This window comes from Schistocerca gregaria, chromosome 7, assembly GCF_023897955.1.
Source record: "Schistocerca gregaria isolate iqSchGreg1 chromosome 7, iqSchGreg1.2, whole genome shotgun sequence".
Classification (NCBI taxonomy): domain Eukaryota; kingdom Metazoa; phylum Arthropoda; class Insecta; order Orthoptera; family Acrididae; genus Schistocerca; species Schistocerca gregaria.
The window spans coordinates 387,023,890-387,038,546 of NC_064926.1; the positions used below are offsets into that span (position 1 = coordinate 387,023,890).

General features: G+C 42.3%; 1 pseudogene; it reads left to right on the top strand.

Annotated features, from left to right (window-relative positions):
- The first annotated feature begins 14,319 nt into the window (after positions 1 to 14,319).
- On the top strand, positions 14,320 to 14,437 carry LOC126282664 (5S ribosomal RNA; annotated as a pseudogene).
- Positions 14,438 to 14,657: the final 220 nt, after the last annotated feature.

The following is a 14,657-nucleotide window of genomic DNA, read 5'->3' on the forward strand; positions in this document are numbered from 1 at the left end:
CATTAAAGTAACTTAGTTGACTCGTAAGCTTCACATGTTCCGTGATAAAAGAGCTTCTGTTTTTCGTGCACAATCGACGAAGTATGGCTTAGCTGTCCTAATGTTATGTAAATAGTTCTAAATTATAGAGAATTTTGCGCACCATGAAATTCTGTACCTGAATAATTAACGTATATTACAAACAGCTTTAACACATTACACAGCATTGAAATGTGTTGGAAGTGAAGTGAATAACAAATCAATGGCAACATTGTCGATTTAAGAAAGTCTACGATAACACAGAAAGGCAGGAGCTTCTCATGAAATTCCAATCACCAAATTTCTCCTCAGAGTGTGAAAATATTTTGTTGCCTCCCACCTACATAGGGGGAAATGATAATCACAATAAAAATAAGAAAAATCGTAGCTCTCACGAAAAGATATAAACGTTCTTTTTTCCATGCGCTCTTCGAGAGTTAGAACCGTAGAGAAAGAGCTTGAAGGTGGTCCGATGAGCCCTCTGTTGTGGGAGAAAATGATGAGCTATGGAATACCAAAGAACATTATAAATCTTCTTAAGGCTACACTGGAAGCCTCGAGATGTACAGTAAAAACAGATGGAGAAATTTCCAAGGTTTTTGATATAAAACCGGCAGTTAGGCAAAAACACGGAACATCAACACTCTTGTTCAAAAATCGTTCAAATGGCTGTGTGCACTATGGGACTTAACTTCGTTGGTCATCAGTCCCCTAGAACTTAGAGCTACTTAAACCTAACTAACATAAGGACATCACACACATCCATGCCCGAGGCAGGATTCGAACCTGTGACCGTACCGGTCGTGGGGTTCCAGACCGTAGCGCCTAGAACCGCTCGGCCACTCAGGCCGGCCCTCTCTTGTTCAACATAATAATACAGGAAGGACTGAATGCAGCAAGCGAAGCAGAAGAGCCATAAACACAGTAGTGGAAATGAATGTATTGTAGCACTAACGCTAAAAACTTAGATACCCTGAAAATGGTGGCAAAGAGACTAATTGACAAAGGAAAAGAAGTTGGATTAGAGGTAAATGATGAGAAAACGCACGGGTGGAAATAAATTTTAAGACAAGAAGGTAGGAAACCATGGAGACTGACACCCACATGTTTGAAGAAAAGGAAGCGTTTAAATATTCAGGGTTGTAGTTAACAAGACAAACGATGAGAAACAAACAATGCACGCCACGATCAAAGTGGGATAAAGAGCGTCACATGCACACAGAAAATTATTAACATCCAAAATTTCTTTCAAGAGAAAACAAAATAAGACTACATAAAACTATAATCGGAGCAGTATTACTATATGGTGCAGAAGTATAGAGAACAGATAAGTACGCAGAGAAAACACTAAATTGTTTGAAAATATAATTATGCAAAAGATATTTAGGCTAATTTATGAGAAAGGAGAGAGGGAGAGTAGAAAGAAAAGGGTCCTGAGGTACAAAACACTATCCAATCACATTAACGTGAAAACCTGTCCGCAACCAAACAAACTACCTTTTGCAGTGTTGACCACTGCGAGACGTGCAGGAGGAGAATCAGTTAGTTTCTTGAAGGTACCGACAGGGATATAGAGGCTTACCGACTCCGGTGCTGTGCCCAGTTGCGCTAGGTTTTTGGTGGAGAGTCCATGACGCAAACATTCCGATTGGGATGGTTCCATAGATTATCGGGGTTTGGGTTTGGTGTCCGGGAAATATGACAAACTTTCCGTGGTGCTTTTTGAATGACGTACGTACACTACGAGCTGTGTGACGCGTTACATTGTCCTACTGGTAGATGTCATCGTGCCGACGAAAACAAAAAGGAAAAACCATGATATCACCCAGGAAATGTCACAAAAATATTCTCCAGGCCATAATACTCTCTCCTTCGGCGTGATCCCCTTCTTTCAGACGTGTCATGCCAAGGGCCATCTGTCCAAAGGTGCACAAAACGTGGTTCATATAACAAGGCCACGTGTCGTGACTCAGTGGACGTCCTGCTGCGGCAATGGCGTGAAAATTACAGTCTTCGTCGCAGATAATCAGCAGATAGCATAGGTGCATGAGCGAGGCGCTTGCTGCGGAGTCCCATACGCAGCAACGTTTATGAATAGTTAATAAAACTAGTAATTTATTAACGAAAGTGAATGTATTCAGTATGCCATTATTCAGTATGTCGTTACAATCAAAAGGTCCAAAACTGTCTCCTTAGTTTTTAAAGATGACATCGGAAAGCTGTGCTCCCTTTCGGCGTTCACACTCTAACAGCCTGTTATGAAAACTCTGGAATGTGCGGCGTAGCAAATCTTGGGGAATGGCAGTGATTTCGTTTTCAATGTTCTCCTTCAGTTCATGGATTGTTGCAGGACGTATACGGTACACCTTGCCTTTAAGATATCCCCACAGGAAGAAGTCGCCCACACTTAGATCAGGGGATCTCGCAGGCCATACAATGTCACCGTAACGTGAAATAATGCGTCTTCCAAACAACTGACGAACTGCTGCCATCGATTGTAGAGCAGTGTGTGACGTGGCTCCGTCCTGCTGAAATCACATGTTTTCGACGTTAAGATTAAGCTCGTACAGTCTCGGTGTAAAGAATGTTTGAAGCATTTCAACATATCGAGCGGGTATTACTGTCACTGCACTACCATCCTCACGTTCAAAAAAATAAGGGCCGATAACACCATGACGTGATACAGCACACCATATTGTGACCTTGGCGTTATGTAGTGGTCGCTGGTGAAACTCACAATGATTGTCCTGTGCCCAATAACGATAATTCTGTCTGATATCGAAGAAAATTCGCGTCCTCGTTGATTTGAGACAATATCTGTCCACTAAACTCCATACGTGATGCTCGGTGTCGTTCATGTAAGTGTTGCATAATCTGCAGCTTATAGGGATGGAAGCCTAATTCGTACAGTATTCTTTGTAAGCTTCGCAGCTGAATCCCTATCGAAGATGCATGTTATCGAACGGAGCGGCTACGACTTCTCTCGATTGCAGCTACAGCAGCTGCAATGTTCTCTGGGGTACGTACCGTTGGAATGCCACCTAGAGGTTTCTTTTTCAAGGCAGATCCTGTTTCTTGAAAATAACGCACCCACGTTGTAATCGCATGCGCAGATGGGACACGTGCATGACGTCCAAGCTGGTAATGCTGTCGAAATGTTCTCTGCGCGGCAGTCGCACTATCACCATTTTTGTAAAACGCTCTCACAGCTACTGCACGTTGCGCACCAGTCCAAATCTCTATCACTACTAAATGGAAATGCGTTCGCATCAATTGTGCAAAGTTTCGAACATCTGCTGGCGCTACAGTGCTGCCAACTGTAACGTTCAACATTTCCCGTTCCCCTGCGCCACCCTGTACAATAGGGAAAAGAAGGAACTTACAGCTTCTGTAGAGAAAGTCAAATAGTGGACAACAAGTACTGTCATTGCATGACACAACCAAACTCACTGAACGGTCGTCGAGTAGACACTGTTTTTAGTCCCTTGATTCATCTTGGCGGACAGCTGGTCAACAGTTGCCCGTCATCTATGGCCCGTGGTACACCACGGTTGTCTCGCCGCCGGCTATGGTTAGCACCATCTCGCAAGCACGGTATATTTAAACCACTGCGGCAAGTAGACAGTTACAAAATATAACTGTACCGGAAATGCTAGCCGCCTTGGCTCGACAGCTGATGAGCAAGCCCTTTCGGACGTCATATAAATCGCTCCGCTTCTGCGTTACGACAACGACTACACTGTTTCCGCATCCCCGCGACACTTCCGCGACACTCCCGCGACACTCCACTGTTAAGTGTTCCCACGTGCCGATTATGAGTGGTTATTGCACGCTGACGTCGAACATAAGCGGCGGTCACAGTGATGTGACTGGAGTCTGTACAATAGCCATATCTTGTTGCAGAAGCCAAGACAAAGAGACTGAGATGGGCCGGCCACGTCTGTAGAAGGGAGGAAAATCAGAATTGAAAGAAATGGCAGAGCAGAAATACGGAGACACTTCCGAATACCGAAAATAGGACGGAGAGAAAAGATATTTGGAACAAGGGAAGAGGATGCCAATGACAGACGGCGGCGTACGAGGATACTTGATGACACATACAACCGACTGCGATTGGTTGGGCCAGGACAGCAAGTATGTAAGTATCTCAAAAACGTCAAACACTCTTTTACAGAATTTCAACTACGAACTTTCCTCAAAATCTCCATATCGATCCTGTGATGTATAACTCACTCTTCCCATGGTCCATACATGAATGGAACTGGGACTAACCTTGCTGTTTGCAGGGTATTCATAGATATCTAGGCAGTTAACGCTCTACAAAGCTGCAATACATGTCACGGAATCTTCTTTTGCTTTAACATTTGGTAACAGAATAACGTTCTCTTTTATTTGTAAGTACACCACTCACTTTTCTGTCTTGATTATACAGGGTGTTAGAAAAAGATGCGGCCAAACTTTCAGGAAACATTCCTCACACACAAAGAAAGAAAATATGTTATATGTACATGTGTCCGCAAACATTTACTTTCCGTGTTAGAGCTCATTTTATTACTTCACTTCAAATCACATTAATCATGGGATGGAAACACACAGCAACAGAACGTTCCAGCGTGACTTTAAACACTTTGTTACAGGAAATGTTCAAAATGTCCTCCGTTAGCGAGGATACATGCATCCACGCTCCATCGCATGGAATTTCTGATGCGCTGATGCAGCCCTGGAGAATGGCGTATTGTATCACAGCTGTTCACAATACGATCACGAAGAGGGGGGTTGGGTTCTTTGGGGAAGGAGACCAGACAGCGAAGTCATCGGTCTCATTGGATTAGGCAAGAAAGTCGGCCGTGCCATTTGAAAGGAACCATTCCGCCATTTGCCTGGAGCGATTTAGGGAAATCACGGAAAACCTAAATCAGGATGGCCGGACGCAGGATTGAACCGTCGTCCTCCCGAATGCGAGTCCAGTGTCTACCACTGCGCCACCTCGCTCAGTGCGAGCACGAAGAGTCTCTATATTTGGTACCGGGGTTGCGTAGACAAGAGCTTTCAAATACCCCCATAAATGAAAGTCAAGAGGGTTGAGGTCAGAAAAGCGTGGAGGCCATGGGATTGTTCCGCATCTACTAATCCATCGGTCACCGAATCTGTTGTTGAGAAGCGTACGAACACTTCGACTGAAGTGTGAAGGAGATCCATCGTGCATGAACCACATGTTGTGTCGTGCTTCTAAAGGCGCATGTTCTAGCAGCACAGGTAGAGCATCCCGTATGAAATCATGATAACGTGCTCCATTGAGCGTAGGTGGAAGAACACACTGACGGAACTAAAATGAGCTCTAATATGGAAATTAAGAGTTTCCGGACACATGTCCACATAACATCTTTTCTTGATTTGTGTGTGAGGAATGTTTCCTGATATTTTGGCCGTACCTTTTTCTAACACCCTTTATATGCAGTCATTATCCTTCCCAAATGAATATGTATTTAAATTCTGGTTTCCATTACATTTGTTTAAATTTCAGAATCCACATCCAAGAATATATCTTACTCTTTATTCATAATAGTTAAATAATTTATGCGAGACTCAGTTCTCAGAATGCAGGAAACAGACAACCACCGTACCACAGTAAAAACACTCGAATTGCTAGATTAGCTGAAAATTTATTTGCACATTTTAAAGCATCTAGGAAATTTGCGCAATGAGGAGATGGAATTCCACTTTGAGGTTTTGTGGTGTGCGTACTGTAAGACCTTCAGTACACACACCATCAGATTATCTTACTTGTCTCTCTAACGAAGTAGGCGAGTGTCAGCAATATGTCTCGTGGTCTTATCGTGGCGTGTTTATCTTCTGCCGTTAGGTCAGACGAAAGGAATGCCACTTGCATACTTAGAGTAACAGATTGACGGTGACCAACTTTAAACAGAACTTGATTAATTTTCACACATATTTATGAAAATAACAAAAAGCAAAGACGTTACATAACTTGATTCTGGATGCTGTTTACAACTGACAATCTGAAATTCCTTTGGTCTTGGTACGTTAATCTTATTCTCACATATCTCCGATACTTGACAAAGTGTCTATACATTTATCTTCATGACTTTGTACAGGAATATGATAATCTTCTTAGGTTCCGACTGAAACTCGACTATAGACTGTTACAGACTAATGCAGACTGGTACAGACTGATGCAGACAAATTCAGACTGACTAATCGGAGATCTGTACACTCGTTATAATACCTCGCGTGTTCAGGTATCACTGCGTGAGTGTGATCGCTGAGGAGAAAAGGTTCTTCGGTAGCAGCAATCTCATTGGCTGCGGTACATATTAATATGCGGATCGGCGGAAGCAGAATTTGGTCCGTCTCTAACACAGCGCCATCTCGTAGTGCAGAGACGGACGAGCGCTGCGCCTGCGCTGTTGTGCTTAGCGGGGCGCGCTCTAGTGGGAAAGTTGTGTACGCACTGACTACGCGGAACTATGCACACAACAGGTTTTCTCCTGCGACTTAACAGAGTTCTTCTAAATAGTTAACCGTTTTGGATAATACATATTTCAGGTAAAGTTATTTTATGACTCTGTGAGAACTTTATACGCACAGGGTGATTATTATTGGACAATGTAAAATAAAATAGTCCTAACGTTTTAACGATTTCCGTTGGGACTTTCAAACTGCACGGTTCGCCGCAGGGCCTGAGGGAAATTAGTATGTGCATGCGCAAGCGCCTTGTTGTTGTCGGCCATTTGTATGTGAAAATGTCACTGTAGAACATGAAAAAGGATGGAAACGCCTGAAAACATCGAGAAGACGCGCTGTGTTTCAAAACCAGCCTCAGGAAATCGATCAGACGAGGTGGACGACAGGTTGCAATCAACCGGGAGACACTGCGACAAATTGTTCCACGAAGCTCCAGGGCTGTGGATCAGCGGTGGCGTTTCGCCAACACTATTGTCCATAGAATGACGTGTAGGACTTCGATGTGAATATGGTTTTGTTTAGCGACAAAGCCCACATTAATTTGGATGGGTTCGTCGATGTGCAAAACTGACGCATTTTCGGGACTGAGAACTCGCATTTCGACATCGAGAAGTATCTTCGCTCTTAACGGGTGACAGTGTGGTGTGCAGTGTCCAGTCACGGAATAATCGATGCGATATTCCTTGTGGCAAGGTGACTATCGAACGGCACTTGAATGTTTTGGAAGATGATTCCATCCCCATTATCCAAAGTGATTCTGATTGAAGCAAGACGGACCTCGACCTAATCGAAAAAGGAGAGTGTTTGATGTCCTGGAGCAGTACTTTGTGGACCTCATTCTGGCTCTGCGGTACTCAGAGACTACTGGCATGGCATCGATTGGGAGCCATATTCTCCAGATCTGAACACGTGCGACTCCTTTTTTGTGGGGCTATACGGGAGACCAGCAATAACCCCACAACCATTGCTGAGCTTTAAACAGCCATTCAGGGGGTCATCGACAGCATCGGTGTACCGACACTTCAGCGGGTTATGCTGAATTTCGCTATTCGTCTGCGCCACATAATCGTCAAGGATGGCAGGCATATCGAACATGTCATAACCTAAATCAGAATATCTGTAGTGACATTTACATGTTGAATAAAGTGAGGGCACGCTGTTGTTAGTAACTAATTTATGATTTTTTCATATAGTTCAATAATCGTCAACCTACATATCATTTCAGTTACTGTAGTCACGATGGTTTCCCTCCTAAATAGGATTAAAAATATACCCTTATCATTCAGACTTCCATTCCCCCATCTCGCCCAATTCAGTTTACTGAAGGTGGGTATATATCCCAACGCCCGTCCAATTTACTTGTTAATAGATCAACTTCTGAGCTCGTTTGCCCATTTTTAATTATGTACAGGCTTCTGTGAAATTCAAGAGCAATGAGTTTTATTCTGAGGTCGCTGTTAACTATTGTACAATACAAGGATGACCAGAAATGTAATAATTAGACATTGTGACTTTATTCGAACACGAAAAACAAAACACAGTTAAACAGATGAGCTCACTATTCTTCCCCTCTAGTATGTCGCAAAAGCGTTTTATTTCTTCGACTGAACGAGTTATTTTCGATGTAATCAGTTTTCACTGACACAACTCTCCGTAACTCTTATCATTCATCAGTTTATAAAATCCACTGTACAACAATATAATAATATATCTGCTAATTTACCCATCTGTTTGGAAAACTTTTATAACTTTCCTGTCAACTTACTACTTGTACATGAGCAATATATCTCACATCTCCCATGAATGTCTCATGTTTCACAAGATTCCACTATTTTATCAGAAATATCAGTCCTTATAACTAAGTTTCTGGGGAGTGGCTTTTCTATTTTATTAATGAGATTGTTGCTAAAATTTCTTCAGTTTTATAGCACTCTATCTTTACATTAACATAAGACGCAAAACAGGCAATGTCAAATAGTTTACATGTACAAAACTAAATTGCCCTGAGCGGACTTCATTATAATGGAGACCCATTCTTCTGAAAGTAGTGCAATTTAACCGATAGAATACCGTATCATTTGTGATTCTGGAGGAAAAGGACCTCTCATTTCTCAACAAAGAACAGTTTCAGACTACGGAAAGGGCAGCTGTCGCGGCAACATAATTTATGCTGTTATTATTCATTTAACTTTTTTATGGAGAGCACACTCCTAGTAGCAAGTTACAAACTTTTGCTAAGGGGGGTTGGGTTGATTTGCGGGGAGGAGACCAAACTGCGAGGTCATCAGTCTCATCGGATTAGGGAAGGATGGGGAAGCAAGTCGGCCGTGCCTTTTCAAAGGAACCATGTCAGACTTCGCCTGGAGCGTTTTAGGGAAATTACAGAATACCTAAATCAGGATGGCCGGACGCGGGCTCGAACCGTCGTCCTCCCGAATGAAAGTATAGTATGCTAACCACTGCGCCACCTCGCTCGGTAAATTTATATTGCAAAATATCGGCGACGTAATTTATATTGCAAGCAGGTGAGCATTTGTGGTTCTTTAAGTTTTTCTGACGATATGAATATTATCTTTTTCGGGATTGCAGACGGATGACGTTGACATATTGCCACGACATATCGGCAGCCAAACATTCAGGCATCTTCAGGTGACTGTTTCGCACTGTGGTAGCTAGTGCATGTCAGTGACAAAAGAACAAAATAAATTGTCACTGGAAGTGTGAGAAGGGTTAAAATATTTTCTTTCTGAATATATTAAAGATATCACCAGATTCCAAGTCTTTTGCAGGTGAAAGCCGTCATCACACTTGGTAAGATCTTCCGCCAAACTTATTTGTACGGTGTTTTTTGATAATTGAATCCATAATGTCTGTCGTCGGGGTCAGGATACCAGGGCTATTTGGAAAGTAGGGTCCGATCGGTCCCGAAAGGGAAACCACAGTGAAAATTCTATGAAGCTTTGCACAGATGTGTTGGGCAGTTTCTCTGTATGCTCACTGATGGCGGTCACGTCGCTCCTACATAAACAGGTCTCACGTCAAATATGAGAGCCTGGTGAGACATCTCGCCTGTCATCCAACCCATATAACATAACTGTCATGGATTTCTTCCTTCATGACAGTCCTCGGCCGAACTCTGCAGTGATAATGAAGATGCTCCCGCAACGCTTCGAATGGGAAGTGTTTGATAATCTTACTTTTCGTATAGCCCACGTATTACAAAGAATATCATGTGGAGATACAATGTTTGGCTGTGCTTGACTTACTGACTTGCGAAAGACAATGTGGCGATCACCATTCGAGTATTGACGGTGTGGTCTGACTAATGAGTCTATGCCACCCTGGCATGGTTTTCCGTTGACTGGAACCTTCAGCAATCACAGGTCGTCCTTTATCGGACTAAGAAGGACACAGGCCTTCACCTTCATTGCTATCCGGAAAATTAATTCTACACGATGTTTCTTCAGGATAGTGCCTAATTTCAAAGAAATGTTGCCGACATATGGGAGGAATCCCATGAACTTCAACAGCTCTTGATCATGTGAATGGTCACGTGTCTTCCTCCTCCTAGGTGTGCTAATCCGGTGGGGACAATATCCATTATCTTTGATTACAGATATTAGATATTCAGCTTTGCAAGACGGTCGCTGTCAGACACACCATGTACCCTGCGCGCCAGTGTTTAAAAGGACCCCCACGGTCTTCGATTGGTGATGGCAGCTAGGCACTGCAAATATAGGTCCGTATCTCTGCGGTTATGGTAAATGGAATACCCCAATGATCCATACATTTTCCTACAGGTTAAGTCGTATAGAAACGTTGGACAGTCACTCTTTTGCACTGCCGTCGTGTACTGGATATTCTCATGATTTGAATTCAGATGCTGTAAAATAGTGATAGGTTATCTTCACCCTGGGCCGCTCTACAGATCTATCGTTCATATATCGCCTAAAGGCTTTTGGTTGAAGTTGCGGCGAATCGATTGCTCTCTCTTCAAAGTTTTCCCCAGAAATGTTTACTGCCAGAGGAAAGAGAGAACTATTGAAGGCAACACCATTAATTTGCTCAAAATATTCATCACCGAATAAAACGTAAGTTAAGGAAAGTGCGTCATGTAACAGCACAGTTATATGGGTTTTGAACTTGCTGCCGATGAGTGACAATGAATCCACGAGTCATCAGAGTTGCGAATATGATGCGAGCAATTTCCGACAAAAGATTTCAGTAGTGAAGCAAGCTGTTTAACTAAGTCATAGCACATAATTCTTATTTATGAATCTTCTCATACTTTGGTGCAGTGAACTGGCTGTGAATGTACTGATCATAGATCTTACAAGGCAACTGTACATTAGCATTTCCCTTATCTGCTTAAAGGACTGCCATGCGAGGATTTTCTGAAGGCGGACGTGGAGTCTTCAGATGTGTAACTCCCACAACTGCGTGAAGTCTTTGATGCCGTTAATAAAGACCCCCCCCCCCCTCCCACCCGTTTTTGATGAACCATGGGCCTTGCGTTGGTGACGAGGCTTGCATCCCTCATCGATACAGATAACCGTACCGTTGGTGCAACCACAACGGAGAGTTATCTGTTGAAAGGCCAGACAAACGTGTGGTTCCTGAAGATGGGCAGTAGCCTATTCAGTAGTTGCAAGGGCAATAGTCTGGATGATTGACTGAACTGGCGTTGCAACATCAACCAAAACAGCAATTGCTGTGCTGGTACTGTGAACTGCTGAAAGAAAGGCGAAACTACAGCCGTAATTTTCCCCGAGGGCATGCAGCTTTTCTGGTGTGGTTAAATGATGATGACGAAATCTTGGGTAAAACATTCCGGAGGTAAAATAGTCTCCCATTCGGATCTATGGGTGGGGACTACTCAGGATGAAATAGTTATCAGGAGACACAAAATTGGCTTTCTGAGGATCGGAGCGTGGAATGTCACAGCCGTTAGTCGGGCAGGTGGGTTAGATAATTTAAAAAGGGAAATGGATAGGTTAAAGTTAGATATAGCCAGAATTAGTGACGTTCTGTGTCAGGAGGAACAAGACTTGTGGTCAGGTGAATACAGGGTTATAGATACAAAGTCAAATCGGAGTAATGCAGACGTAGGTTTAATAGTGAATAAAAAAATAGGAACGCGAATAAACTACTACGAACACCATAGTGAACACATTATCGTAACCAAGATAGACACGAATACCACGCCTACCACAGTAGTACAAGATTATATGCAAACTGGCTCTGCATATGATGAAGAGATTGAAGAAATGTATCATGATACAAAAGAAGTTATTCAAATAGTTAAAGAAGACGAAAATTTATTAGTCATGGGGGACTGGAATTCGATAGTAGGAAAAAGAAGAGAAGGAATTGTAGTAGGTGAATATCCACTGGGAGTAAGGAATGGAAGAGGAAGTCGCCTGGTGGAATTTTGCACAGAGCATAACTTAATCATCGCTGACACTTGGTTTAGGAATCATGAAAGAAGGTTGTGTACATGTAAGAGGCCTGGAAACACTGGAAGGTTTAAGATAGATTATATAATGGTAAGACAGGGATTTACGATCCTGATTTTAAATAGTAAGACATTTCATGGGGCAGATGTGGTATCTGACAACAATTTGTTGTTTATGAACTGTAAATTGAAATTGAAGAAACTGCAGAAAGATAGGAATTTAAGGAGATGGGACCTGGATAAACGGAAAGAACTAGAGGTTGTAGAGTGTTTCAGAGGGAGAATTAGTGAACGATTGATAAGAACAATGAAAAGTAATACGGTAGAAGAAGACTTGAGATATGAAATATTGAAAACAGCAGAGGATCAAGTAGCTAAAAAGACGATGGTTAGTAGAAGTCTTTGGGTACCACAAGAAATATTGCTTTTAATTGATGAAAGGAGAAAATATAAAAAATGCAATAAATGAAAAAGGTGAATGAGATCGAGAGGAGGTGCAAAACGGCTAATTGGGAATGGCAAGAGGACAAATGTAAGGATGTAGAAGCATATAATCACTATGGTAAGGTAGATTCCGCCAACAGAAAAATTAAAGAGACTTATGGAGAAAAGAGAACCATCTGTATGAATATCAGGAGCTCAGATGGAAAACCAGTCCAAAGCAAAAAGGGAAAGCCGAAAGGTGGAAGAAGTTTATATAGGGCCTATAGAAAGGCGATGTTATGGAAATGGGTGATGACGTAGATGAAAAAGGGAAAGGATTTAAGTGCCTAAAATTTAAAAAAATTACTTTTGTAGTGAAAAGGGTTGTATAAGCCAAGCGTAATGAAACGAGAAAGGTTGCAAGTGACACAAAAATTCTTACCAGTTTCAAGAGCAGTTCGAAGGTAGCTGCATTGTGCAAGCGCCAGAAGGCCTGAGATGAGAAGTGACGTAAGTGCCACCGCAATGGTGTATGTGCCTCAGGTACACAGTTGCTTTAGTTGGTGACAGTACGTTGACATGGCAGTGATTTCGGTCGTTTCACATGTGTGTTTTAGAGTGTTTTTCGGTTGTGTCTTTAGTGTACCAACCAGAAAATGGAAAAGCCTGTTACGAAGAAGGTGATTGTTCGTAAGAGATGTGAAGCAAGAGAGTCGTGTGAAAGAGATACCTGCAAAACCACCACCAGCAGAACAGCCAAGCTGCTCCTGTAAGAACAAGTGTAAAAACATAAGCAGTGAACAAAAACAGTTATTGTTTTTGGAATTTTATAAAGCTGATGAAAAAAGCCAAGGAACATATTTGTTGAATCATATTCAAATGTTACCTGTTGGTGCAGACGTCATAGGTCGCACGAATGTGCAGCTAAGAGTTTACGGACTTGTACTTCTGTTTATAACATCCCGATGGTACAGGGAAAAATGTACAACTGTGCAAAAAAAACCTTCAAAGACATTTTTTCTATATCTAAAACGAAATTGTTTTACAAACAAAAAAGAAATCAGGTTGCTAGGATTTTGAGGACAAAAGAGGGAAAACACTTGCATCAAATGCACACAAGTTTAAATTTACAGAACATGATCGAATTCTTGTAAAATATCACATAAACTCATACCCCAGATATGAAAGTCACTACAGCCGAAAAAATCAAGTAATGAGTTTTTCTCACCTGATCCAAATAAACACCGAATGTACGTGGCTTTAAAAAAACCAAATCCTGTAAGTGATGTTACATGCAGTTTTCACGCAAAAGTATTAAAACAAGATTTTCCAAATGTAAAATTTAAACCTCTTGCAGTTTATACCTGTAAGAAGTGTGACTTTCTGAAGGCAAAGTAGCTATCGTTGACCAGCCAAAAGGGATAACAGGAAGTAAAAGCCCAGCAAGAGTTCCATTACCGAAAATGGGAAAAGGCTCGTAAGTGTATGAAACAAGATATCAGATTTACACAGCTTCCCACGGCTACTTGTACAGCCTTATGCATGGCCCTACAAAAAGTTATGTTTGTTCCAATAGCTTTTTGTTTGTTCAAAGTTGCTTCAGCTGAAGGCCATTTTCCTCGTAAAAGACTTGTGTTACGATGCGTTAATTGCGGAGCACAAAACAAAAACCAGATGATGTTAATGTCTATTATTTATTTAGTACTCAAAGGAATTTATAGTTCAATTGATGTGAAATGTCTCGTATGTGGACACGCTACATGAGCTATGACCGTCATTTTGGGGTAATTGAAAAAAAAATGCAAAGCTACGAAAGCGATATCACCTAAAGATCTTGAAGTGTTAATGGAAGTGCAAAATTGACAACACCTTGTACTGTACTATCTATCAATACTGATGACATCACAGATGTTAAAGGCCTTGCTAAAGACTACGTGGGCAACGACCTTGCCGCAGTGGATACACCGGTTCCCGTCAGATCACCGAAGTTAAGCACTGTCGGGCGTGGCCGGCGCTTGGATGGGTGACCATCCGGGCTGCCATGTGCTGTTGCCATTTTTTGTGGTGCACTCAGCCTCGTGCTGCCAATTGAGGAGCTACTCGACCGAATCGTAGCTGCTCCGGTCAAAGAAAACCATCGTAACGACCGGGAGAGCAGTGTGCTGGCCACACGCCCCTCCTATCCACATCCTCAACTGGTGATGACACGGCTGTCGTATGGTCCCCATGGGCCACTTTTAGCATGAAGACGGAGTACTTTTTAAAAAAAAAAAAG